General features: G+C 39.2%; 1 protein-coding gene and 1 pseudogene across 1 annotated transcript in view; one reads left to right on the top strand and one right to left on the bottom strand.

Moving 5' to 3' along the window:
• The window catches only part of KCNJ3 (potassium inwardly rectifying channel subfamily J member 3), a 206,441-nt gene that overhangs the window by 163,264 nt on the left and 17,590 nt on the right, over positions 1-25,587 (bottom strand). The gene's annotated exons all lie outside the window — the stretch shown is intronic.
• On the top strand, positions 19,573-20,091 carry LOC148778570 (F-box only protein 27 pseudogene; annotated as a pseudogene).

The following is a 25,587-nucleotide window of genomic DNA, read 5'->3' as shown; positions in this document are numbered from 1 at the left end:
TGATTTTAAATTATTTCACTATAGTTTATTTTATAATAAAACTTATTCATTTCTTTTTAAAATGGATTTACATAGTCTCTAGGATTCCCAGGTAGCACAGTGAAGGAAATGGCAACCTACTCCAGTATTCTTGCCTGGGAAATTCCAAGGACAGAGGCGACTGTGGGCCGCAGTCCATGGAGTCACAAAAGAGTTGGCCGTGACTAAACAACAACAAAATATAGTCTCTATTGCTCTCTACATGTAGCATTTTGGTCCCAAGTCCATAATTTTCACTGATGAGAGGTCAGAATAATTAACCTTTTTTTGTCAGTCATTTTATGCCAATATGATTTACTGGCAGTGGCTTATAAAATGATAAAGCTACTGAAAAACACTTTCAAAAATATAGCACCACAGAACAGGGGGAAAACAAAAGCCTAAGTCAATTAGGAGTTAAGCCGAAAATATCTAAGAATGCTCTGAACACTGGATATTATATTCAGGTTCATGGAACAGTTCAAGAAGAACTTAATTAAATGATCATGGTTGACTCAGTTAAAGGAAAGCTCTTTACTCTTGTTAGAACTTTATGACATTTTACAGCACTTGCAAATAAAAGATAGACGAAATCCCTCCATGTACAGTTAGCAAAAACTATTAGTAAAACTAACTAAATTAAAAATTAACTAAAACTATTAGTTAGTAACTGTAAAAACTATATATATATATATATATATATATATAAAAGATGCTTGCTCCTTAGAAGGAAAGCTATGGCAAACCTAGACAGTGTATTAAAAAGGAGACATCACTGTGCTGACAAGGTCTGTATAGTCAAAGCTATGGTTTTTCCAGTATGGTTTTCCATCACATGTACAGATGTAAGAGTTAGACCATAAAGAAGGTTAAGCACCGAAGAATTGATGTTTTTGAATAAAGACTCTTGAGAGACCCTTGGACTGCAGGGAGATCAAATCAGTCAATCCTAAAGGAAATCAACCCCAAACAGTCATTGGAAGGACTGATGCTGAAGCTAAAGCTCCAATACTTTGGCTACCTGATGCCAAGAACCAACTCATTGGGAAAGACCCTGATGGTGAGAATGATTGAGGGCAGGAGGAAAAGGCGGCAACAGAGGATGAAATGGTTAGATAGCATCACCAACTCAATGTACATGAATTTGAGCAAACTCTGGGAGATAGTGGAGGACAGGGAAGCTTGGCATGCTGAAGTTCATGGGATCACAAAGTTGAACATGACTGAACAACAATTGAACAATTACAACAACAATAAATTTTGGATATAATTCTTCCAAACTGGCATAAATAATACAATTTTCAATTCGTTATCATCATGCTAAACCTGTACTTGTCAATTAAAAACCTACTGAAACAGAAGGCTTCATTTCTGCCACTCATTAATAAAATTTCATTGTAATTTCACATAAAGGCTTATCATTAGTCAAAAGTTTTAGAGCATTAGTCTGAAGAAATTGGTATATATTACATATCTTAATAAGTTATTGAAAAATGAATTCAACTAAGACCTAAGGATTTTGATGATACCAAGAGCAAGTAGTCATTTTACTGGGTGGTCCTTAAGTCCTAAATATACTGAGCACAATCACTACATTATCTTGCTTTAATATTGTTAGTTTAATACGCCCCCTACACACACTAAGAAAAAGAGATGGGAAAATCTTTTCCCTTCATTTTACTGATAAAGATATCAAGGCAGAGGAAAATTAATCAAATTTCCTAGAATAAGTGTGAATAACATATAGCATATAGTCTTTAAAGTCAGGCAATATAACGCTGAAAGTCTGTATCTATAATCAATAGATTATAACTTATAGGTGAGTTTGCTTTCTTAAATTCAACAAACAACCCAATATCTTCTTACCAATGGACATATTTTAAAAATCAGCAAGTTGAAATATCACACAACACATTCTTTTACAGTGGGCCAACTGTTCAAATACTGAATCTTTTCACTAAGGATGAATAATTGTTCCAGTAGTTTCAGGAACCCACCACATAATTCCCAGAAAGTGAAATCACATCCTTGGTAGATTAACAGGGAAGTGGTTTACTGTAACATGACAAAAGTTTTGAGAATGGATGATCTTTTAGATATCCCCCTTCCAAACTGACATTAATAAAAGGTAGTTCTGGCATTTATATGGCTATCCAGCATCAGGGCACAGTATTTTAAAATACACAGAGACAAGCACAAAACATGGTGTATGAAAGCAAGCTACAAGGCTTTCTATAAAAAATAAACAAGCTCAAGAGTATCAGAGGTTTCATTAGCTATAACTGCATTGACAAAAAAAAAAAAGATAAATTTTTACTAAACATCTATGCAAATGACACAAAATACTATTGAAATTTTGATACAACCAAAAAAAGAAGAGCTAAAGGAACCTAATTGTAAAACCGTGACATAAATAAAATACTAGTAAGATGAAATATGAAAAGAATGATTTGGTATTTCCATTCATCAAAATCATTATATTTTATATATTATGGCACTTAATAATTTCAAAAACTATTAATTACATTAATGCTATTAATTTTGCCTTAGCAAAAACCAGAACAAGGAGTATTATTCATATATTGTAAATAATGAAAATTTTATTCAAGGATATGATTTCACTTGGCAATGATAACATGGCTATTTAGGGGCAGAACTGGATTCTGACTCAGCATTCTAGCAGAGTAACTGGCCACGCTGGTAGAAGACTACTCTAAATGTCATTTGAAAAAGTTAATACCATACATAATGCTTGCACTATAGTTTTCAATATAATCAAACTGCTAGTGTGAGAAATCATGTAAAAGAATCTACAGTATTCGGTAAACACATAAACATTCAGTTTTTTAGTAAATTTGATTTATAATCATTCCATAAATTAAAATAATCTTTCAGTTATTGGCAGATCTGTGTAGATCACACCAAACAGCTAAAAATGGAAAGTTTAACAGTATTATCAAGGGCTAATGAAACAAAATGCAAAAGAGCGAAATGGCTGTTTGAGGAGGCCTTACAAATAGCTGTGAAAAGAAGAGAGGTGAAAAGCAAAGGAGAAAAGGAAAGATATAAGCATCTGAATGCAGAGTTCCAAAGAATAGCAAGGAGAGATAAGAAAGATTTCCTCAGTGATCAATGCAAAGAAATAGAGGAAAACAACAGAATAGGAAAAACAAGAGACCTCTTCAAGAAAATTAGAGATTCCAAGGGAACATTTCATGTAAAGATGGGCTCGATCAAGGACAGAAATGGTATGGACCTAACTGCAGATGCTGATTGCAGCCATGAAATTAAAAGACGCTTGCTCCTTGGAAGGAAAGTTATGACCAACCTTGATAGTATATTAAAAAGCAGAGACGTTACTTTGCCAACCAAGGTCCGTCTAGTCAAGGCAATGGTTTTTCCCGTGGTCAAGTATGGATGTGAGAGTTGGACTGTGAAGAAGGCTGACCGCCGAAGAATCGATGCTTTTGAACTGTGGTGTTGGAGAAGACTCTTGAGAGTCCCTTATACTGCAAGGAGATCCAACCAGTCCATTCTAGAGGAGATCAATCCTGGATGTTCATTGGAGGGACTGATGCTAAAGTTGAAACTGCAATACTTTGGCCACCTCATGCGACGAGTTGACTCACTGGAAAAGACTCTGATGCTGGGAAAGGTTGGGGGCGGGAGGAGAAGGGGACGACGGAGAATGACATGGCTGGATGGCATCACCGACTCTGTGGACATGAGTTTGAGTGAACTCCGGGAGTTGGTGATGGACAGGGAGGCCTGGCATGCTGTGATTCATGGGGTCGCGGAGAGTCGGACACGACTGAGCGACTGAACTGAACTAAACTGAACAGAAGCAGAAGATATTAAGAAGAGGTGGCAAGAATACACAGAAGAACTGTACAAAAAAGACCTTCACGAACAAGATAGTCACGATAATGTGATCACTGACGTAGAGCCAGACATCTTGGAATGTGAAATCAAGTAGGCCTTGGAAAGCATCACTACTAACAAAGCTAGTGGAGCTGATGGAATTCCAGTTGAGCTATTCCAAGTCTTGAAAGATGATGCTGTGACAGTGCTGCACTCAATATGCCAGCAGATTTGGAAAACTCAGCAGTGGCCACAGGACTGGAAGAGGTCAGTCTTCATTCCAATCCCAAAGAAAGGCAATGCCAAAGAAAGCTCAAACTACCGCACAATTGCACTCATCTCACACGCTAGTAAAGTCATGCTCAAAATTCTCCAAGCCAGGCTTCAGCAGTATGTAAACCGTGAACACCCAGATGTTCAAGCAGGTTTTAGAAAAGGCAGAGGCACCAGAGATCAAATTGCCAACATCCACTGTATCATGGAGAAAGCAAGAGAGTTTCAGAAAAACATCTATTTCTGCTTCATTGACTATGCCAAAACCTTTGACTGTGTCGATCACAATAAACTGTGGAACATTCTGAAAGAGATGGGAATACCAGACCACCTGACCTGCCTCTTGAGAAACCTGTATGCAGGTCAGGAAGCAAGTTCGAACTGTACATGGAACAGACTGGTTCCAAATAGGAAAAGGTGTACGTCAAGGTTGTATATTGTTACCTTGCTTATTTAACTTATATGCAGAGTACATCATGAGGAACACTGGGCTGGAAGAAGTACAAGCTGGAATCAAGATTGCTGGGAGAAATATCAATAACCTCACATATGCAGATGACCTACCCTTATGGCAGAAAGTGAAGAGGAACTCAAAAGCCTCTTGATGAAAGTGAAAGAGGAGAGTGAAAATGTTGGCTTGAAGCTCAATATTCAGAAAACAAAGATCATGGCATCTGGTCCCATCACTTCATGGGAAATAGATGGAAAAACAGTGGAAACAGTGTCAGACTTTATTTTTTTGGGCTCCAAAATCACTGCAGATGCTGATTGCAGCCATGAAATTAAAAGACGCTTGCTTCTTGGGAGGAAAGTTATGACCAACCTTGATAGTATATTAAAAAGCAGAGACATTACTTTGCCAACCAAGGTCCATCTAGTCAAGGCAATGGTTCTTCCCGTGGTCATGTATGGATGTGAGAGTTGAACTGTGAAGAAAGCTGATCACCAAAGAATCGATGCTTTTGAACTCCAGTGTTGGATAAGACTCTTGAGAGTCCCTTATACTGCAAGGAGATCCAACCAGTCCATTCTAAAGGAGATCAATCCTGGATGTTCATTGGAGGGACTGATGCTAAAGCTGAAACTGCAATACTTTGGCCACCTCATGCGGAGAGTTGACTCACTGGAAAAGACTCTGATGATGGGAAAGGTTGGGGGCGGAAGGAGAAGGGGACGACGGAGAATGAGATGGCTGGATGGCATCTCCGACTCTGTGGACATGAGTTTGAGTGTACTCCGGGAGTTGGTGATGGACAGGGAGGCCTGGCGTGCTGTGATTCATGGGGTCTCAGAGAGTCGGACACGACTGAGAGACTGAACTGAACTGAACTGAACTGAATGAAACAAATAGATTGGAATATTGGGACAGACATAAACACATTACTATATATAAAACAGGTAACTAACTAAGGAGCTACTGTATAGCACAGGGAACTCTACTCAATACTCTGTAATGATCTATATGGGAATAGAATCTAAAAAAGCGTAGGTATATATGTGACTTTGATCTACACCTGAAAGTAACACAATATTGTAAATCAACTATACTGCAATAAAAATTCTAAAAAGAGGAAAAGAAGGGTTAATGAAACAAAGTCTGACACAAGAAAATTAAGTCAAATATTCCTAGGGAAAAATAAAGGAAGCAAAACCATATAAGTTTATGTTTTTGATCAAGGAGCACAAGTGTAGGGAGAAGTGAAAAATGGAAGACACAGTGAGTCTGAGGATATTTTGTAATACAGAACTTCAATTTTGCAAAGCATGGTCTAGGCATCATCCCTTTGAATTCTTAGAATAGGAACTGAGGTAAGTGGAGAAGGTATTATTACCAATTTTAAAAACAGAAATTGTTCAATGATATCTTCCCAAAACACACAGGTAGTTGGTGGAGGCTGCCAGATACAAAATGTGAAAAGTAGTAAAAGACAAGTTTCCAAAAGAGAATTTTGGAAGAAAAAAAAAGAAAAACATTTATTGTCTGACCAGTGAGTGATGGCAGGAATACGATCAAAACCAGAAAAAAATGCAAAGATTTCATTTAAAAAGAAAAAAGTCAAAGATGGTGGAGGAATAGGATGGCAAGACCACTCTCTCCCCCACAAATTCATCAAAAAAACATTTGAACGCCGAGTAAAGTCCACAAAACAACTTCTGAATGCTGGCAGAGGACATCAGGCACCCAGAAAAGCAGCTCATTGTCTTCGAAAGGAGGTAGGAAAAAAAATAAAAGATAAAAAGAGAGATAAAAGAGGTAAGGACGGAGCTCTGTCCCGGGAAGGGAGGCTTTAAAAAGAGAGGTTTCCAAACACCAGGAAACACTACACTGGCTAGTCTGTGGCGAGCCTTGGAACCTCAGAGGGCCACATAACCGGAAGGAAAAAGAAAGAAATAATGAAAACCCACAGATTACCTGACAAATGGTAACTCCCAGCAGAGAAGCAGCGCAGATGCCTGCATACGCCATTAGCAAGCCAGGGCTGGACAGGGAGGAGCCAGCTGAACAGCTTAGAGAGAAGACTGGGCGTGAATGCTGCGAGAACAATCTGAGAGAACTAACTGGGGATAGCAAAGCAGACTGGGATACCTTCCCCACGAAAAGGCAGAAAGCTCTAACCTAAGACTCCGCCAGCACCACTCACAGAACAAAGAGCTGAGCAGAGTGAGCTGGCTGTGGTCGGCCCATCCCCCATCCCCCGCCGAGACAGGCAGGGAGGTCAGCCAGAGCCAGAGGGGGCAACCGTGGCCCCAGAAAGGTATCTGATACAAACTGCAGGCAGGCTTGTTGCTAATCAAGACTTCTTGGGCTCCGGCCGGTCGATATCCTCCTGAGAAGGTGTGCCGGTTGTACACCCAGAAAACCGAGTGGCAGGGACTGGGGAGGCGATAAGTCGCAGCAACCGCGCTTGCCAAACGCCTGGTCACCTGAGCTGCTCGGACCAGGGAAGGCACAAAATGCACACCCAACCAAGTCTGCACCTTTGTGGAGTACCCGAGAAACTGAACTTGAGACGCTCAGACCTGGGAAGTGCATACGACCCAGCACCGGCCTCGGACAGTTCCCGGCAGAGCAACCTAGAGCCTGTGCAGTGTAGACTGGGACAACACACGCGCTGTGAGCAGGGACAAACCCAGTGTAGCCGAGACCCTGCGAGCATTCCCCACAGATGCCAGAGATATTTGTCTGCAGCGTTCCTCCCTTCCCAGAACAGGACTGAACAACTGAGCCTTAAAAAGTGTCCACCCACCCCCTAGTATCAGGGCGGAAATTAGACACTGAAGAGACCAGCAAATAGAAGCTAAAACAGAGGGAACCACCTTGGAAATGACAGAAAAAGAAGTCTAGAGACTACTCCAAGAATAAGACCAAAAACCAGAGGCAAGAGCCTTAAGCCCGAATCCTGAGAACACCAGAGAACTCCTGACTCCAGGGAACATTAATCGATAGGAGCTCATCAAACGCCGCCATACCTACACTAAAACCAAGCACCACCCAAGGGTCAACAAGTTCCAGAGCAAGGCATATCACGCAAATTCTCCAGCAACATAGGAAAATAGCCCTGAGCTTCAATACACAGGCTGCCCAAAGTCACTCCAAACCCACTGACATCTCATAACTCATTACTGGACACTTCATTGCACTCCAGAGAAAAGAAATCCAGCTCCACCCACCAGAACACCGACACAAGCTTCCCTAACCAGGGAACCTTGACAAGTCACCCGTCCAACCACGAAAACAGCGAGGAAACTACATAATAAAGAGAACCCCACAAACGGCCAGAAGAGGGAAAGGCCACCCCAAGCAAAGCAATATAAGCAAGATGAAGAGGCAGAGAAATACCCAGCAAGCAAAGGAACAAGATAAATGCCACCAACACAAACAAAAGGGAATCTAACTGATAAGGAATTTCAAAATGTGATGGTGAAAATGATTCAAAATCATGAAAGCAAAATGGAGTTACAGATAAATAACCTGGAGAAAAGGATTGAGAAGATGGAAGAAAGGTTTAATAAGGACTTAGAGGAAATAAAAAAGAGTCAATATACAATGAATAATGCAATAGATGAGATCAGAAACACTCTGGAGGGAATAAACAGTAGAATAACGGAGGAAGAAGACAGGATAAGCGAGCTAGAAGATAGAATTGTAGAAATAAATGAAACAGAGAGGAAAAAAGAAAAACGAATTAAAAGAAATGAAGACAATATTAGAGACCTCTGGGACAATGTTAAACACTCCAACATTCGAATCATAGGAGTCCCAGAAGAAAAAGACAAAAAGAAAGACCATGAGAGAATACTTGAGGAGATAATAGTTGAAAACTTCCCTAAAATGGGGAAAGAAATAATCACCCAAGTCCAAGAAACCCAGAGAGTGCCCAACAGGATAAACCCAAGGCGAAATACTCCAGGACACATATTAATCAAATTAACAAAGCTCAAACACAAAGAACAAATATTAAAACCAGCAAGGGGAAAGCAGCAAATAACACACAAGGGGATTCCCATAAGGATAACAGCTGACCTTTCAATAGAAACTCTTCAGGCCAGGAGGGAATGGCAAGACATACTTAAAGTGATGAAAGAAAATAACCTACAGCCCAGATTACTGTACCCAGCAAGGATCTCATTCAAATATGAAGGAGAAATCAAAAGCTTTACAGACAAGCAAAAGCTAAGAGAATTCAGCATCACCAAACCACCTCTTCAACAAATGCTAAAGGATCTTCTCTAGACAGGAAACACAGAAAGGGTGTATAAACTCGAACCCAAAGCAATAAAAAAATGGCAATGAGATCATACTTACCAATAATTATCTTAAACGTAAATGGGTTGAATGCCCCAACCAAAAGACAAAGGCTGGCTGAATGGATACAAAATCAAGAACCCCATATATGTTGTCTACAAGAGACCCACCTCAAAACGACGGACACATACAGACTGAAAGTGAAGGGCTGGAAAAAGATATTCCATGCAAATAGAGACCAAAAGAAAGCAGGGGTAGCAATACTCGTATCAGATGAAATAGACTTTAAAACAAAGGCTGTGAAAAGAGACAAAGAAGGAAACTACATAATGATCAAACGATCAATCCAAGAAGAAGATATAACAATTATAAATATTTATGCACCCAACATAGGAGCACCGCAATATGTAAGACAATTACTAACAAGTATGACAGGGGAAATTAACAACAATGCAATAATAGTGGGAGATTTTAATACCCCACTTACATCTATGGATAGATCAACTAAACAGAAAATTAACAAGGAAACACAAACTTTAAATGATACAAAAGACCAGTTAGTCCTAATAGATATCTATAGGACATTTCACCCCAAAACAATGAATTTCACCTTTTTCTCAAGTGCTCATGGAACCTTTTCCACGATAGATCACATCCTGGGCCATAAATCTAGCCTTGGTATATTCAAAAAAATTGAAATTACTTCAAGCATCTTTTCTGACCACAATGCAGTAAGATTAGATCTCAATTACGGGAGAAAAACCATTGAAAATGCCAACATATGGAAGCTGAACAACACGCTGCTGAATAATGAACAAATAATAGAAATCAAAAGAGAAATCAAAATATGCATACAAATGAATGAAAATGAAAACACAACAACCCAAAACCTCTGGGACACTCTAAAAGCAGTGCTAAGGGGGAAGTTCATAACAATACAGGCACACCTCAAAACAAGAAAAAAGTCAACTAAATAACCTAACCCTACATCTAAAGAAACTAGAAAAGGAAGAAATGAAGAACCCCAGGGTTAGTAGAAGGAAAGAAATCGTAAAAATTAGGGCAGAGATAAATGCAAAAGAAACAAAAGAGACCATAGCAAAAATCAACAAAGCCAAAAGCTGGTTCTTTGAGAAGGTAAATAAAATTGACAATCCACTAGCCAGACTCATCAAGAAACAAAGGGAGAAGAACCAAATTAATAAAATTAGAAATGAAAATGGAAAGATCACAACCGACAACACAGAAATACAAAGGATTATTAGAGAATACTATCAGCAATTATATGGCAATAAAATGAATAACCTGGAAAAAATGGACAAATTCCTAGAAAAGTACACCTTTCCAAAACTGAACCAGGAAGAAATAGAAAATCTGAAAAGACCCATCACAAGCATGGAACTAGAGGCTGTAATCAGAAATCTTCCAGCAAACAAAAAGCCCAGGTCCAGAGGGCTTCACAGCTGAATTCTCCCAAAAATTTAGAGAAGAGCTAACTCCTATACTACTCAAACTCTTCCAAAAAATTGCTGAGGAAGGGAAACTTCCAAACTCATTCTATGAGGCCACCATCACACTAATCCCAAAACCTGGTAAAGACCCCACTAAAAAAGAAAACTACACGCCAATATCACTGATGAACATAGATGCAAAAATCCTGAACAAAATTCTAGCAATCAGAATCCAACAACACATTAAGAAGATCATACATCATGACCAAGTGGGTTTTATCCCAGGAATGCAAGGATTCTTCAATATCCGCAAATCAATCAATGTAATACACCACATTAACAAACTGAAAAATAAAAATCATATGATTATCTCAATAGATGCAGAGAAAGCCTTCGACAAAATTCAACATCCATTTATGATAAAAACCCTCCAAAAAGTGGGAATAAAAGTGACATATATCAACATAATAAAAGCTATATATGACAAACCTACAGCAAACATTATCCTCAAAGGTGAAAAACTGAAAGCATTTCCCCTAGAGCCAGGAACAAGACAAGGGTGCCCACTCTCACCACTACTATTCAACATAGATCTGGAAGTTTTGGCTACAACAATCAGAGCAGAAAAAGACATAAAAGGAATCCAAATGGAAAAGAAGAAGTGAAACTTTCACTATTCACTGATGACATGATCCTCTACACAGAAAACCCTAAAGACTCTACCAGAAAACTACTAGAGCTAATCAATGAATACAGTAAAGTTGCAGGATATAAAATCAACACGCAGAAATCACTTGCATTCCTATACACTAATAATGAGAAAATAAAATGAGAAATTAAGGAAACTATTCCATTCACTGTTGCAACGAAAAGAATTAAATACTTAGGAATATATCTACCTAAGGAAACAAAAGACTTGTACATAGAGAACTATAAAACACTAGTGAAAGTAATCAAAGAGGACACTCATAGATGGAGAAATATACCATGTTCATGGATTCGTAGAATAAATATTGTGAAAATGAATATACTACCCAAAGTAATTTATACATTCAATGCAATCCCTATCAAGCTACCAACGATATTTTCCACAGAACTAGAACAAATAATCTCACAATGTGTATGGAAATACAAAAAACCTCGAATAGCCAAAGCAATCTTGAGGAAGAAAAATGGAACTGGGGGAATTAACCTGCCGGACTTCAGGCTCTACTACAAAGCCACAGTCATCAAGACAGTATGGTACTGGCATAAAGACAGAAATACAGATCAATGGAACAAAATAGAAAGCCCAGAGATAAATCCACGCACCTATGGACACCTTATCTTTGACAAAGGAGGCAAGAATATAAAATGGAGAAAAGACAGTCTCTTTAACAAGTGGTGATGGGAAAGCTGGTCAGCCACTTGTAAAAGAATGAAACTAGAACACTTCCTAACACCATACACCAAAATAAACTCAAAATGGATTAGAGAGCTAAATGTAAGACCAGAAACTATAAAACTCCTAGAGGAGAACGTAGGCAAAACACTCTCTGACATAAATCACAGCAGGATCCTACAAGACCCACCACCCAGAATATTGGAAATAAAAGAAAAATAAACAAATGGGACCTAATTAAAATCAAAAGCTTCTGCACAGCAAAGGAAACTATAAGCAAGGTGAAAAGACAGCCTTCAGAATGGGAGAAAATAATAGCAAATGAAGCAACTGATAAAGGGTTAATCTCCAAAATATACAAACAGCTCCTGCAGCTCAATTCCAGAAAAATAAGTGACCCAATCAAAAAATGGACCAAAGAACTAAACAGACATTTCTCCAAAGAAGACATAAAGATGGCTAACAAACACATGAAAAAATGCTCAACATCCCTCATCATCAGAGAAATGCAAATCAAAACCACAATGAGATACCATTTCACACCAGTCAAAATGGCTGCTATCCAAAAGTCTACATGCAATAAATGCTGGAGAGGATGTGGAGAGAAGGGAACCCTCTTACACTGTTGGTGGGAATGCACACTAGTACAGCCACTATGGAGAACAGTGTGGAGATTCCTCAAAAAACTGGAAATAATACTGCCATATGATCCAGCAATCGCACTCCTGGGCATACACACCGAGGAAACCAGAATTGAAAGAGACACATGTACTCCAATGTTCATTGCAGCACTGTTTATAATAGCCAGGACATGGATGCAACCTAGATGTCCATCTGCAGACGAATGGATAAGAAAGCCATGGTACATATACACAATGGAGTATTACTCAGCCATGAAAAAGAATGCATTTGAACTAGTTCTAATGAGGTGGATGAAACTAGAGCCTATTATACAGAGTGAAGTAAGCCAGAAAGAAAAACAACAATACAATATACTAATGCATATATATGGAATTTAGAAAGATGCAAATGATAACTCTGTATACGAGGCAGCAAAAGAGACACAGATGTATAGAACAATCTTTGGGACTCTGTGGGAGAGGGTGAGGGTGGGATGGTTTGGGAGAATGGCACTGAAACATGTATATTTTCATATGTGAAAGGAATCACCAGTTCAGGGTCGATGCATGTTACAGGATGCTCGGGGCTGGTATGCAGGGATGATCCAGAGGGATGATAAGGGGAGGAGGGAGGTGGGAGGAGGGTTCGGGAGGTGGAACTCATATACACCCAGGGCTGATTCATGTCAATGTATGGCAAAACCAACCAATATAATATTGTAAAATAATTAGCCTCCAATAAAAAGAAAAAAAAAAGTCAAAAGGCTCTAGTTAATATTATTATCAGTGTTTATTTCCTGAAGGAGATTCTGAATGTTTAAGAAAATTATTTTTGAAATATGAAGCATTAAGCTGCAGAAGAATCTCCCAAAGGAAATACAAAATGTCCAGATGAGTCATAAAACTCTTTCATGTCTCAGCTCTGCATTAAAGGTACATGTGTAGGTTAAAAATAAAATGCAACATTTTACTTTATAAATAATGTAAAGTGAAACATTACATTTATAATATAACACTGCAATAGAATTTACTGTAACCCATTACATCAGGTTTTATTTATCCAGCCAGTTACGCATCTCATCATCCAATTTGAAACAATACTCTATCGAGGCAAGGCAAAGTGTTCACGTAAAGGAAATGATCCATTCCTAGCACATGTGACTGCTAGTACAATTCCAAGAAATGAAAGATGTGAGGGAAGGCATTTTTCAACAGGTTATATTCTAATCTCACTTTTGTTTGCAGAGTAAAAACCACTGCATGAGCAGGAACTGTGAAAGTGAAAGTGAAGCCACTTAGTCGTGTCCAACTCTTTGCAACCCCATGGACTTTAGTAATCTACCATGTTCTTCCATCCATGGGATTTTGTATAACAACTTAAATTTCAATATGGCAACACACTGAAAGAAAATTCTTGACTCTAAGGAGACATTAACTTTTCTATATCATTTTTTCCAAGATCATTTTGAATAATATTTTATCAAAGAAACATGGCAGAATTTACCTATATTTGGCACTCACTGAACTTAATTATTCTTAATATAGCAAAGATCAAAATAATAATAGCAGCTTTTGGTTAATGTTAAGTGTGTTAATCAGAAGACACATTTGTACAGACATACACATCAACATTTTGTAAGTTCAGACACTCACAGTATTGTCTTAGATGTTGTCACTAATAGACTAATTTCCATAACTATAAAATTACAATTTTTATCTTCACACAAAGCATTTATCTAATTTTAACACATTTCAAATTTCTGAGATTTTAGTTTTCATCACAGAGTCATAATTTATTTCTTAAAGAATTCTGAAAGATAAGTGGAGCCTAATTCAACAGGGCTCTCTAGGACTTAATTTTAAGTTATACAGTACAAATAAATACTTCAACAGTTCATAAAGCAAAGAATCTGCCTGCAATGCAGGAGACCCGAGTTTCATCCCTGGGTTGGGAAGATTCCCTGGAGAAGTATTTTGCCTGGAGAATTCCACGGACAGAGGAGCCTGGTGAGTTACAGTCTATAGGATCACAAAGAATCGGACATAACTGAGCAACTAACACAGAGGATTTCTTTACACAAATCTATAAAGGTTTTTAAATTCCAATTCTAATTTGATACTTTGGTTTATATACCACACTACAGTAGGTCTTTAAAAAAAAAGATCATGTTGAAGACAAACTCATTCTACATATCTATATTAAAGAATAAGTTTTTGCAGAAATATTGATGGAAAATAATAATTCAGGACCACTTATTTTAACTAAACTATTTAGCATATCTCATTTTATTTCCAAAATTTACAAATCATATTGATGTAAAGCATTTTTCAAAAGGTAAAGGAATTCAAACCATACCCATTTTACTTATCTTTTCTCTCCCAGGAGGTTCAAAATGAACAAAGAAAACAATAAAACAAGAAAGACAATGTTATTGATATATACACTATTATTACTTTATACATCATTATTCAGAGACCTTTAGGTCTGATCTGATCATAGCACTCTCCTGCTCTAAAAACCTGTTATACTTTCTGTTTTCCAACTTTTCTGAAGTTCCAGCCCTGAGACCTATCCACGACTTCCCAATACCTTCCCAGCTTTAATTTCTGGGCTTATTCCACTTCATACATCTCTCTCTTTAGTCCAAATATGAATTTAGAAAATCTCGTGCTATACAGTCCCTGTATTTTACACCCCTAAGTCTACAATTTCCTCATCTTAAGTGTCTTCATCTTCAGACATCAAATTTCATCAGGGGCAATGTGAAATTTTACATACCTCAACAACACTTTTCAACAAGTCTTTCCCAATATGCTGGCCAAAGTGAAAGTAAAAATCGCTCAATCATGTCCAACTCTTTGCAACCCCATGGAATTCTCTAGGCCAGAATACTGGAGTGGGTAGCCATTCCCTTCTCCAGGGGATCTTCCCAATCCAGGGATCGAATCTAGGTCTTCCACACTACAGGTGGATTCTTTACCAGCTGAGCCACCAGATACATTTTCAAACTTCCCCTAGCAATAGTCATCACTTCTCATCCAAATTACTGCTCTAACACCCTAATTGATCAACCCATCTTTAATTTTTTTCTCCTGTTTAATACTTTTGATAAATTCAGCCAGAGTGATTTTTTTCCTAAAATGTAATAATGATCATGTCGTTCTTCTACTTAAAAGCCATCTGTGGTTCTTCATTGCTCAAAATAATTAAGTGCAAACACATAAATATCTGAAAAGTGCTACATTTTCCAGCCTTTATTTTTCCAATACCATCTCCTGAAACTTCTTTATTTCTCCATTACCCCATATATCACCTGCATACGATATTTTCCTAAAGGACATCAACCCTGAATATTCATTGGAAGGACTAATGCTGAAGTTGAAGCCCCAATACTTTGGCTACCTGATGAGAAGAGCCGATTCATTGGAAAAGACCCTGATGCTCAGAAATATTGAAGACAAAAAAAAAAGAGGGTGGCAGAGGATGAGATGGCTAGATAGCATCTCCAACTCAATGGATATGAAACTGAGCAAACTCTGGGAGACAGTGAAGGATAGGTAAGCCTGGTGTGCTGCAGTTCATGGGGTCGCTAAGAGTCAGACATGACTTAGCAGCTGAACTACAACAATAACCCCATATATACTCTATTTCTAACCCCATGTGAATATCATTCGGTACCTTAAACAAAGCAAGTGTTCTCTTTCTGTTACACTTGAGGTCTTCCAAGTTTGTTCAGTCTTCCAGTAATACTCTTTCTACTCCTTCTTTGCCTGGCTAACTCCCTTACCATTTCTAAGCATAGGTTGTAGCCTTGAGACATCTTCTACTAGCTATACCACTAACGGTGTATTTCCCAATTTACATTACTCTCACTGCCTAGGTAACTGTTAGTTGTCACTGGATCATGAATTTTGCCAACTGGCATCCTCAGACTTTCTTATTCATCACTATGTATCTAGTGCCTGGCACAGTGCTTGAAATACACAGTTACTTAATACATAGTTATTGAAAACATGAATGAGCTTGATAACTACCAGTCATATTATATTTACCCCAAAAAGGATTTTACAGTCTTGTTCAAGACCAGGCCTATTTATAAGGCATGCATCTCCTGACTGACCTTCCCCTCTCCTCAGCTGGGCAACTAGTTGACCTGATCAAAAACTAAAACTGTAGTAACAGGGAGAAAATCCTTGACATGTCTTAAAAGATACACAATTGCCATCATTATTAGTTATTTTGAAGACGGTAAACAAGAATTACATTTAAATAAGTGAATCATTGTTGGTAACGAGAAGAAAGCCTGAATAAGACTCAAAGTGCAAAGATATATTCCAGACTCTTCCACCAATTTGTTCTCAAAAGACAGGCAAGTTATTTCACCTCATCGAATCAGAGTTTCCATTTCCATTTCAAATAAAATATCACTAAGGTGCACTTTGTAATATTATCATTTCAATTCTATTAGTTTTTAAAAATAATAAATGTGCCCTGTTTTCCTTCCTCTCAACTTTCTCTGGTTTTGGTAATAGTATGGCTTCCAGTGTAAAGAAAAGAAAGAAATACACTTCTTCAAAGCTGAAATAGCATATTAGACTTAACCAAGCATATCCAAGCCAAGGAACATATGATATTGGGCAGATACGATTAAATAACCAGTTCAACTAAGGCACAATATTTTAATTGATATCCACACAACTGGTCTAGGAGAACCTGAAATATAGAAAGGCACTCTGTAAAGGTTAGGTCCCTTTTTTAGTAATGTTTTAGACATATTTAAAAGAGAAGCAAAATTCAGTTTGTTAGGCTGAATTTAAACACTAATAAATAACTGAACAAAAAACAACAAACCATCCATATATTGCATAAGAGAGATATTAAAAGTTTAAGACCAAAGTCTGTCCTCAATTTTGGCAAATGGGCCTTAAAAACTCAAGACTCCTTAACTTTTTCATAAGGGATTATGGTGAGTCACTACCATTCTATAATTTACAGGCTATAAAATGCTAAAATCTTAACTAAAATGAAGAAAATAAGCCAAATAAGCTTAACAAACCTTTGCATTTAATGTATACAAATTAAAATGAAGGTAATGAAGCATATTTTAAAAAAATCCACTGGGAGAAATGTAGAGCAAAGCAAAACTAGAAAGAAACAGATAACACATGTTAAAACATTTTTGGAACCGATAATGCTAATCTGAATAAATACACACATACGAAGAGGCTACATCATTTTCTCTCTACATTCTCTAAACAGTGCTGCCAAATACGGAAGGATCGGAGCCATTTCTGGGGAACTGCTGAATCAGGAGCATGAGTCAGAAAGTAAACCCTTAGCACTGAAAAAGTAATAAAAACAGTGCTGGGAGCTTATACATATACATTCTGTTCCGAAGGTCCAAACCTTCAGTAATTATCAAAGCTTTTCCCTTCCCAAAGTTACCCCATCATATTGTACATTTGGAAGAAAGATTTCCTCTCATGGACTCAGATTTTGTCTGTATCTAAATGTTGAGATATGCTACAGAGTCAATACTACATGTGCCTAAAAAGGGCTCTGAAAACTAATGTCATTAAGTTTCCAACTTAAATGACAAGGAATCTAAAGTAAAAACAAAATCAAACAAAATAAAATAAAAGGTCTAAATTATAATAAAAATTATTTGGAGGTGTACAAAAAGGTTGCTTGACAGCAATTTGGAAGACAAAGATTCACTTTTTTCGAAAGCCTTTAAGATCAAATCATCCAGACACCACTCTTTGAACTACGCAGCAGGAATGATTGTAACAAGAGCTATTCTCAGGCTCATGAGTTATTTTTGGCACAAGACATTCAGAAAATACACACCATCCATAATCAACACAATGAAGTTTAGGCTCCAAGGGTAAGTCATCTTCGAACAACAAAGAAGGAATTGTCCTCCTTTTTCTCCTGCCCCAGGATGATAGCTTCTCGGTTTTGAAATAGCACCCTGTTACCATCATTCAGTTCAGTTCAGTTCAGTTCAGTTGCTCAGTCGTGTCCGACTCTTAGCGACCCCATGAACCACAGCACGCCAGGCCTCCCTGTCCATCACCAACTCCCGGAGTTCACTCAAACTCATGTCCATCAAGTCGGTGATGCCATCCAGCCACCTCATTCTCTGTCGTCCCCGTCTCCTCCTACCCCCAATCGCTCCCAGCATCAGAGTCTTTTCCAGTGAGTCAACTCGTCGCATGAGGTGGCCAAAGTATTGGAGTTTCAGCTTTAGCATAAGTCCTTCCAATGAACACCCAGGATTGATCTCCTCTAGAATGGACTGGTTGGATCTCCTTGCAGTCCAAGGGAAATACACAGCTTATAAAGTAACTTCATATATTTTTATCTTATTCAACATTCATTTTCAACTGCAACAGTAACAACGGCAGCCATGATTTCTCACTTGAATTGCAGTTCTGAGCTCTCCACTATGAGCTGAATGGGTTAACGATCTCAGCTCTTCCAAACAGAGCCTAGGACATAGGAAACTAATCAAAGTGAAGCAATACAAATTGGGTCTAGAATCCTTATTTGTCAAGATAAACTCATTCTATCTGAATCTCAAATCTTACTCACTCATTATCCATTTCCTATTTTAACTTTCTCTTTAATCTCTGCAATTTCCACAAAACTTACTCCAGAAAACAAAGCCCTCAAATCTTTAGATTTAATGATTAACAGCCAGGGTTAGTCTTAATGTAACATTATGAAGAAAAAAAAAAAAGTCCTATTGAACTTTGCAGTAAACATAATGATAATTCCTCTTGAAAGTGAAAGTGAAGTCGCTCAGTCGTATAGGACTCTTTGCGACCCCATGGACTGTAGCCTACCAGGCTTCTCCATCCATGGGATTTTCCAGGCAAGGGTACCGAAGTGGGTTGACATTTTCTTATCCAGGGGATCTTCCCGACTCAGAGATCGAACCCAGGTCTCACACATTGCAGGCAGACACTTTACACTCTGAGCCACCAGGGAAGTCCAGTATTAGCTTTACATAATTTCCATTGTACCCAATGTTCTAGTTCAGATTTTATAGAAATAATACAGTTAGGTAGATGGGGCAGAAACATAGTAGTACTTTCTCCTGTGATATTAAAGGAAAATAATTCTAATAAGAAAAAATGAGATTTGTTCACTGGTTCTTTATAGGTTCTTTATAGGTTCCTTATAGGTTCTTTGTGATGCTCTTCTTGTGGAGCAAGGTGATGGCCTGCTGGGGAGGAGCAGCGTGCCGAGATGCAGGCAGCGGCAGCCTGGCCTGGCAAGGACGACCTGTGGGCCTCTGGGTGCCTGCCCATCAGTGTTCCCGTTCCCGACACGGAACCCGAGGAGGTGCTGGACCTGAACCGACTGCCTAATGAGCTGCTCCAGGAGGTGCTGAGCTACCTGCCTCCCAGTACGCTGCTCGGGCAATGCCGCCTGGTGTGCAGGCGCTGGCAGGACCTGGTGGACGCCTGGGACCTGTGGCGCAGCATCCTGTCCTGGAAACCCCCCGACCTGTGGCCCGTCATCCGCACCTGCCTGCCCCCTGCTGACGACCCCAGGCCCTGCATCCTGGGCCGCTTCTGCGAGCGCAGACCCATAGGACGAAACCTCCTCCAGAGCCCTCGTGGCCTAGGCAGTTTCTAAAGAAGAAAGTATTGGACCTCGAAGAAGAGGGCCTGTGGCCAGAACTCCTGGATAGTGGAAAGACTGAGATTTCTGTCTCTGCCCAGTGAGCGTGATTATAAAAATAGCCTTTAGCTAAGTGCTGACCTTGACATGGGTGATGTCATTTAGGCCTCCTAACAACACCTTCGGAGAAGGCAATGGCAAGCCACTCCAGTACTCTTGCCTAGAAAATCCCATGGATGGAGGAACCTGGTAGGTTGCAGTCCGTGGGGTCGCTAAGGGTCAGACAGGACTGAGCGACTTCACTTTCACTTTCACTTATAGGTTCTTTAACTATAGATAACCAACTTTGTAATCCTCTCTCAAGACAATGAGTTTCCACTCCCATACATATAGGTGTAAGACCTGTTCCCACAGTATAATTAACAATAACATTTGAAAGTTGTCAGCCCTCTTCTGGTTTTAAAGGAAGGCTCAGGTCCAAAAGTCTGGGTAACAAAGAAGAGTCATTTATGAAAACTGGAACAGAAGAATCCTCGATGTAATTGGGCTTAATAAGGGAGGACTGGGTACATATGCCCAATAAGTATGATTGGCACCTACTGTGGCAGTTATCACAGATAACAGCCAAGAACAAGGTAGCCGAAGTCAAAGCTGTCCCTGTTCTTTGACCAATTTTTCCCCTTCAATGGTCAATTTCTTCAATTGACCCCAAGTGGGCCGTTTGGCTTTGTTGGTCCTTGCAGCCTGTTCTGGGTGGTTGCTGATCATCAGTCTTCTTATCCCCTTCAATGGCAGCTCACCAGGAGGATCGATGTCAAACTATGTCCTCTTCTTTCCTTTCTTTGACATGCCTTCCTGGTATCCAGTGGTGCTGTCCATCATCAAGTACTTTCACTGTCCTCCAGTCTCTCAGCTGGAATTCCCTGCATCTTCTGGCACTGTCAAAAAAGCCTCAATAGCTCAGGTCCCTGTTGGGGCGCCAAATGTTGGGACCAGCCCAACAACGAACTGACCTGAGGGAGCAGTGCCACAGAAGAATAAAGTAAAATAAGAGAAATAAAGTGGGGATTGGGGGCTGATGCCATTCACAGGCATAATTCCTCTTATGAAACAGTAAATACTGCATACATTAAATACTTACATGCAGTGTTCTGGTCAAGCCCATATGTAGTGATTTCAGTGATCGGAATACTCTCCAGCAGTGAGTGGCACTAACACTGCTGTTTGGCATTTATATTACATCTTCACACAATGTTCTACAATAGCTATCACATCTTGTTCTTCGTTAAGATGATGAATAGCAATGCATTTTAATTCATACTCCTGATTTTCACTGTTTTCCACCCACATTCATTTGCATTTGGCTACATTGATCAGCACAGTCTGAGTCGACACAAAGCTTCATCTCTGAAGACTTCAGAAATTTAAAGAGCTATGTTCTCTTTCATTAGTCCTTAGTATTTCAGTTGAGTGATTAATTCACTAAATATTTGTGACTTTACTAGTTGCTGGATTGAGGAGTTCTCAAATTTTAATGTTCTTAATAAGAATCACGGGGTGCCTATTACAAATGCAAATTTCTTGGTTCACAGACACCAGATATTTGAACACTGTAACACTAAGTGAGGGCCCCAAAGTCAGTATTTTAATAAGTATCCCATGGGACTCTGATGCAGTCAGTCCCAGGACTTTACCTTGAAAATCTCTGAAAATTACCTAGTCAAGGTGTAAATCTTGATGTTCCTTGATCCTGGACTAAGCCACATCTTCACCAAAACTGTTTTCCCCAATTACAATCCCTCATGCTTACATTTTAACAATTAGCTACATTATCTATAAGGTTTGCTGACTTCTTTTATCATTCTGGCTTCCCAGGTGGCGCAGTGGTAAAGAATCTGCCTGCTAATGCAGGAGACACAAGAGAGGCGGATTTGATCTCTAGGTCCAGAAGATCCCCTGGAGTATGAAGTGGCAACCCACTCTGGTATTCTTGCCTGGAAAAATCTTGTGGACAGAGGAGCCTGATGGGCTACAGTCCATGGGGTCACGAAGACTCAGACACAACTGAGCATGCACAGGTTACTACTACTACTTCATCATATCCTCTATAGGCAAATTGTGACAAATATAGTCAACCCTCTCCAACTCACCTTAGCCTCAGTAACTTACCCCTACCTGCTCCTGCACAACAAGTGATAAACTTCATTCTAAAACACTGAGGACTGTATTAATTAAATATTCTATACAAGACAGGAAAATAATAGAGAAAGTAACATATGAAAAATATTCTTTTTATGTATTTTTGAGGATTCAGCATTGGCGAAGGCAGAATATGGAAAACAGTGGAGTAACTCCAATAATGAGTTTGAGAAGACCTATTACACTACCAATGAAGCAAACTTCCACATTATTTTGAAGCAGGCCTCTAAGAGGGCTTAATTAACATTCCTGACTGCAAATTTGGGTGACTAACCATCCCAGTTTGCTCAGAGCTCCTGTAGTACTGAAAGCTGCTGCTGCTGCTGCTGCTGCTAAGTCACTTCAGTCGTGTCCGACTCTGCGTGACCCCATAGACGGCAGCCCACCAGGCTCCCCCGTCCCTGGGACTCTCCAGGCAAGAACACTGGAGTGGGTTGCCATTTCCTTCTCCAGTGTGTGAAAGTGAAAAGTGAAAGTGAAGTCGCTCAGTCGTGTCCGACCCTTAGTGACCCCACGGACTGCAGCCCACCAGGCTCCTCCATCCATGGGATTTTCCAGGCAAGAGTACTGGAGTGGCCATAGTCATCCTACTTCATGCCTCACTGTTTAGGCATTAATTTTTTCAAGTCCCTGGGAAAATGTCTATAATAGCCTATTAAAAGAAAACAATAAACCAAGATTTTATTTAGGAATTATTCATAAAAGTTCCCTTATATTTAAAAAAGAATCCATGGTTCTCAAAAACCTGAGTTCTATTTCGACTCAACAAATTATTCAAAAGCTATCTCTAAAAGAGAAAAAAAAATCACAATTAAGAAACAATAAACGTCAAAGGAGGCAATGGCACCCCACTCCAGTACTCTTGCCTGGAAAATCCCATGGATGGAGGAGCCTGGTGGGTTGCGGTCCATGGGGTCACTAAGGGTCGGACACGACTGAACGACTTCACTTTCACTTTTCACTTTCACACATTGGAGAAGGAAATGGCAACCCACTCTGGTGTTCTTGCCTGGAGAATCCCAGGGACGGGGGAGCCTGGTGGGCTTCTGTCTGTGGGGTCGCACAGAGTCAGACACGACTGGAGTGACTTAGCAGCAGCAGCAGCAAGTCTTCTGAAACACCACTTACCTTAAAAGGCAACTGCAACCTGGGCAGGAACAGGGAAACCAGAGAATAAACAAGACATCCCTGATTTAGGTCCTGACTACAAAAGGGACAAGGAGCTCAAAGGCTAATGATTCAGTACTTTCAATGCGGAAGGATAAATAAAATTTCCAATAGTCAAGAGGGAGCTACATCATTTGCAGTAACACCAGGGGTTTGCTGAACATTATCTTTGGAAGGATCATTAAAGTGTAACTATTAATTACCACCAATAAAGCTAAATATTGTAGACTCATTCACAGAGGAAAATTGTAGGTACATCTCATTATTCACAAGTTGAGCTTCTGCTCTGTGATTTTTTTCATTAGAAAATTTCCAACTGTTTTTCACTAGTAAGGAGAAGTCAGTGGCTTGTTCATGCTGTTTGATTTATTTTTCTCAATTTATCTTATTGTTTCTCTGTCTCAGCTTCTTCTAAATAGCCAGAGGAACTTCAGTGGGAAAGATCCTAGAGCTGATTTTTCCCATTCCTGTTTAATCATAAGTAACAACTTTGGAACCAGAGGCCTTTTTCATTACTTTCACCAGTTATATAGTTGTCTGAGTCAGACAGTTTCACGCAGGAACCAATTATCTCTGGTCTGGCCTATTGTAACAGCTAATGACTGGTCTGCCTAGGATTGTGGCATCCTTGGAGGGCTTTGCTGCTTGTAGAATTAAGTTCAAATCATGCCTCAGGAATAGGCTCACCTCCAGGCAATCCCCCTCCACCTGTCCTGTATCTGGACCACATAAAATGACTTGATTCTAACAAAATGAATTCTCATTTGCTGTTCCTTGGGCTGAAATGTCCAGCTCTCCTCACCCTTCTTATGACCTTCTGCTTCACCTTCCTGTCTCAACACATGCTGTGTCCTCTAGGGGGTTTTCTCAGACTGCTTAAGAACGAATCCATCAGGAACCACAACTCTTGGCCTATACTATAGCATGACATACATCTGTTTAAGCACATATTGCTAACAGTTAATTTCGTTCAACTTCTTTCTCCCTTTGGACTGTGGGCTTCCTCCTTTATCACCTTTGTAATATCTTACACCTACCATAGGGGATCCCCAGGTGGCTCAGTGGTAAAGAATCTGCCTGCCAATGCAGGAGGTACAGGAAATGCAGGTTCAATCTCAGGGTCAGGAAAATCCCCTAGGAGGGAAATGGCAACCCGCTCCATCATTCTTGCCTGGAGAACTCCAAGGACAGAGGAGCCTGGTGGACTACAGTCCATGGGGTCACAAAGAGCAGGCACGAATGTACACCTACCAATCATCATTTGTTGATTAATTTCCCTTTAAGAAAATAATGTGTGACTCAGAAAGCAAGCTTATAAACAGCAAATCTATTAAAATCAGTTAAAAATAACAATATACATATTAGAAGTGTTTACTGCTATCTACTACTTTCTGCAATCTATGATATACAATATGTGATATAAAAAATATAGCCTCAAAACAAAGTCCTAATCAATCTTGGCAGTTTACAGTTTATCTCGAGATATTAATAAAGCACATGGGAGATGAATATGAAAAATATATATATGTATATGTAATAAAGAAATTATTTTGATAATAGTATACAGACCACTAGGAATAGAGTTTTTCAAATTAATGTTCTAATTATATTAGCAATCTATGCATACATACAATAAATTGCAAGCAAAATTAGCAACAGTGTCTGAGAATTCATGGAATAAAATTCGTAGTCAATAAATACCATAATTTCAACCTTGCTAGAGTCGGACACGACTGAGTGAATTCACTTTCACTTTTCACTTTCATGCATTGGAGAAGGAAATAGCAACCCACTCCAGTGTTCTTGCCTGGAGAATCCCAGGGACGGAGGAGCCTAGTGGGCTGCCGTCTATGGGGTCGCACAGAGTCGGACACGACTGAAGCGACTTAGCAGCAGCAGCAGCAGTAATCAATTAGAATAAAATTATGTCAACTTGGCAAAAGTAAAACTGATTATAATATCCATTATTGGCAAGGGTATGAAGAAATGGGCACCTTCATATCCAGATGTAAATTTGTATCAATTTTCTATACAGCAACCCTGAAATAGATGTTAAAAACAAATAAATATATATGTTCTTTTACCCAGGAATTTCATCTCTTAGAATTAATATAAAATAGCAAAGTTAGCAGTAAATTAAAGCTATGGCCTATAAGGGTATTTATCTCAACAAAAAGGAAATGGCTAAAAATTCCAGACTAGGAGATAGGTAATAAAAATTCAAATACACACAA

The sequence above is a fragment of the Moschus berezovskii genome, chromosome 2 (assembly GCF_049115385.1).
Source record: "Moschus berezovskii isolate FMDL1 chromosome 2, NW_MosBer_1.0, whole genome shotgun sequence".
In the NCBI taxonomy this organism is placed as follows: domain Eukaryota; kingdom Metazoa; phylum Chordata; class Mammalia; order Artiodactyla; family Moschidae; genus Moschus; species Moschus berezovskii.
The sequence above is the reverse complement of the archived record's forward strand: the minus strand, read 5'-3'. Positions and strand labels throughout refer to the sequence as shown.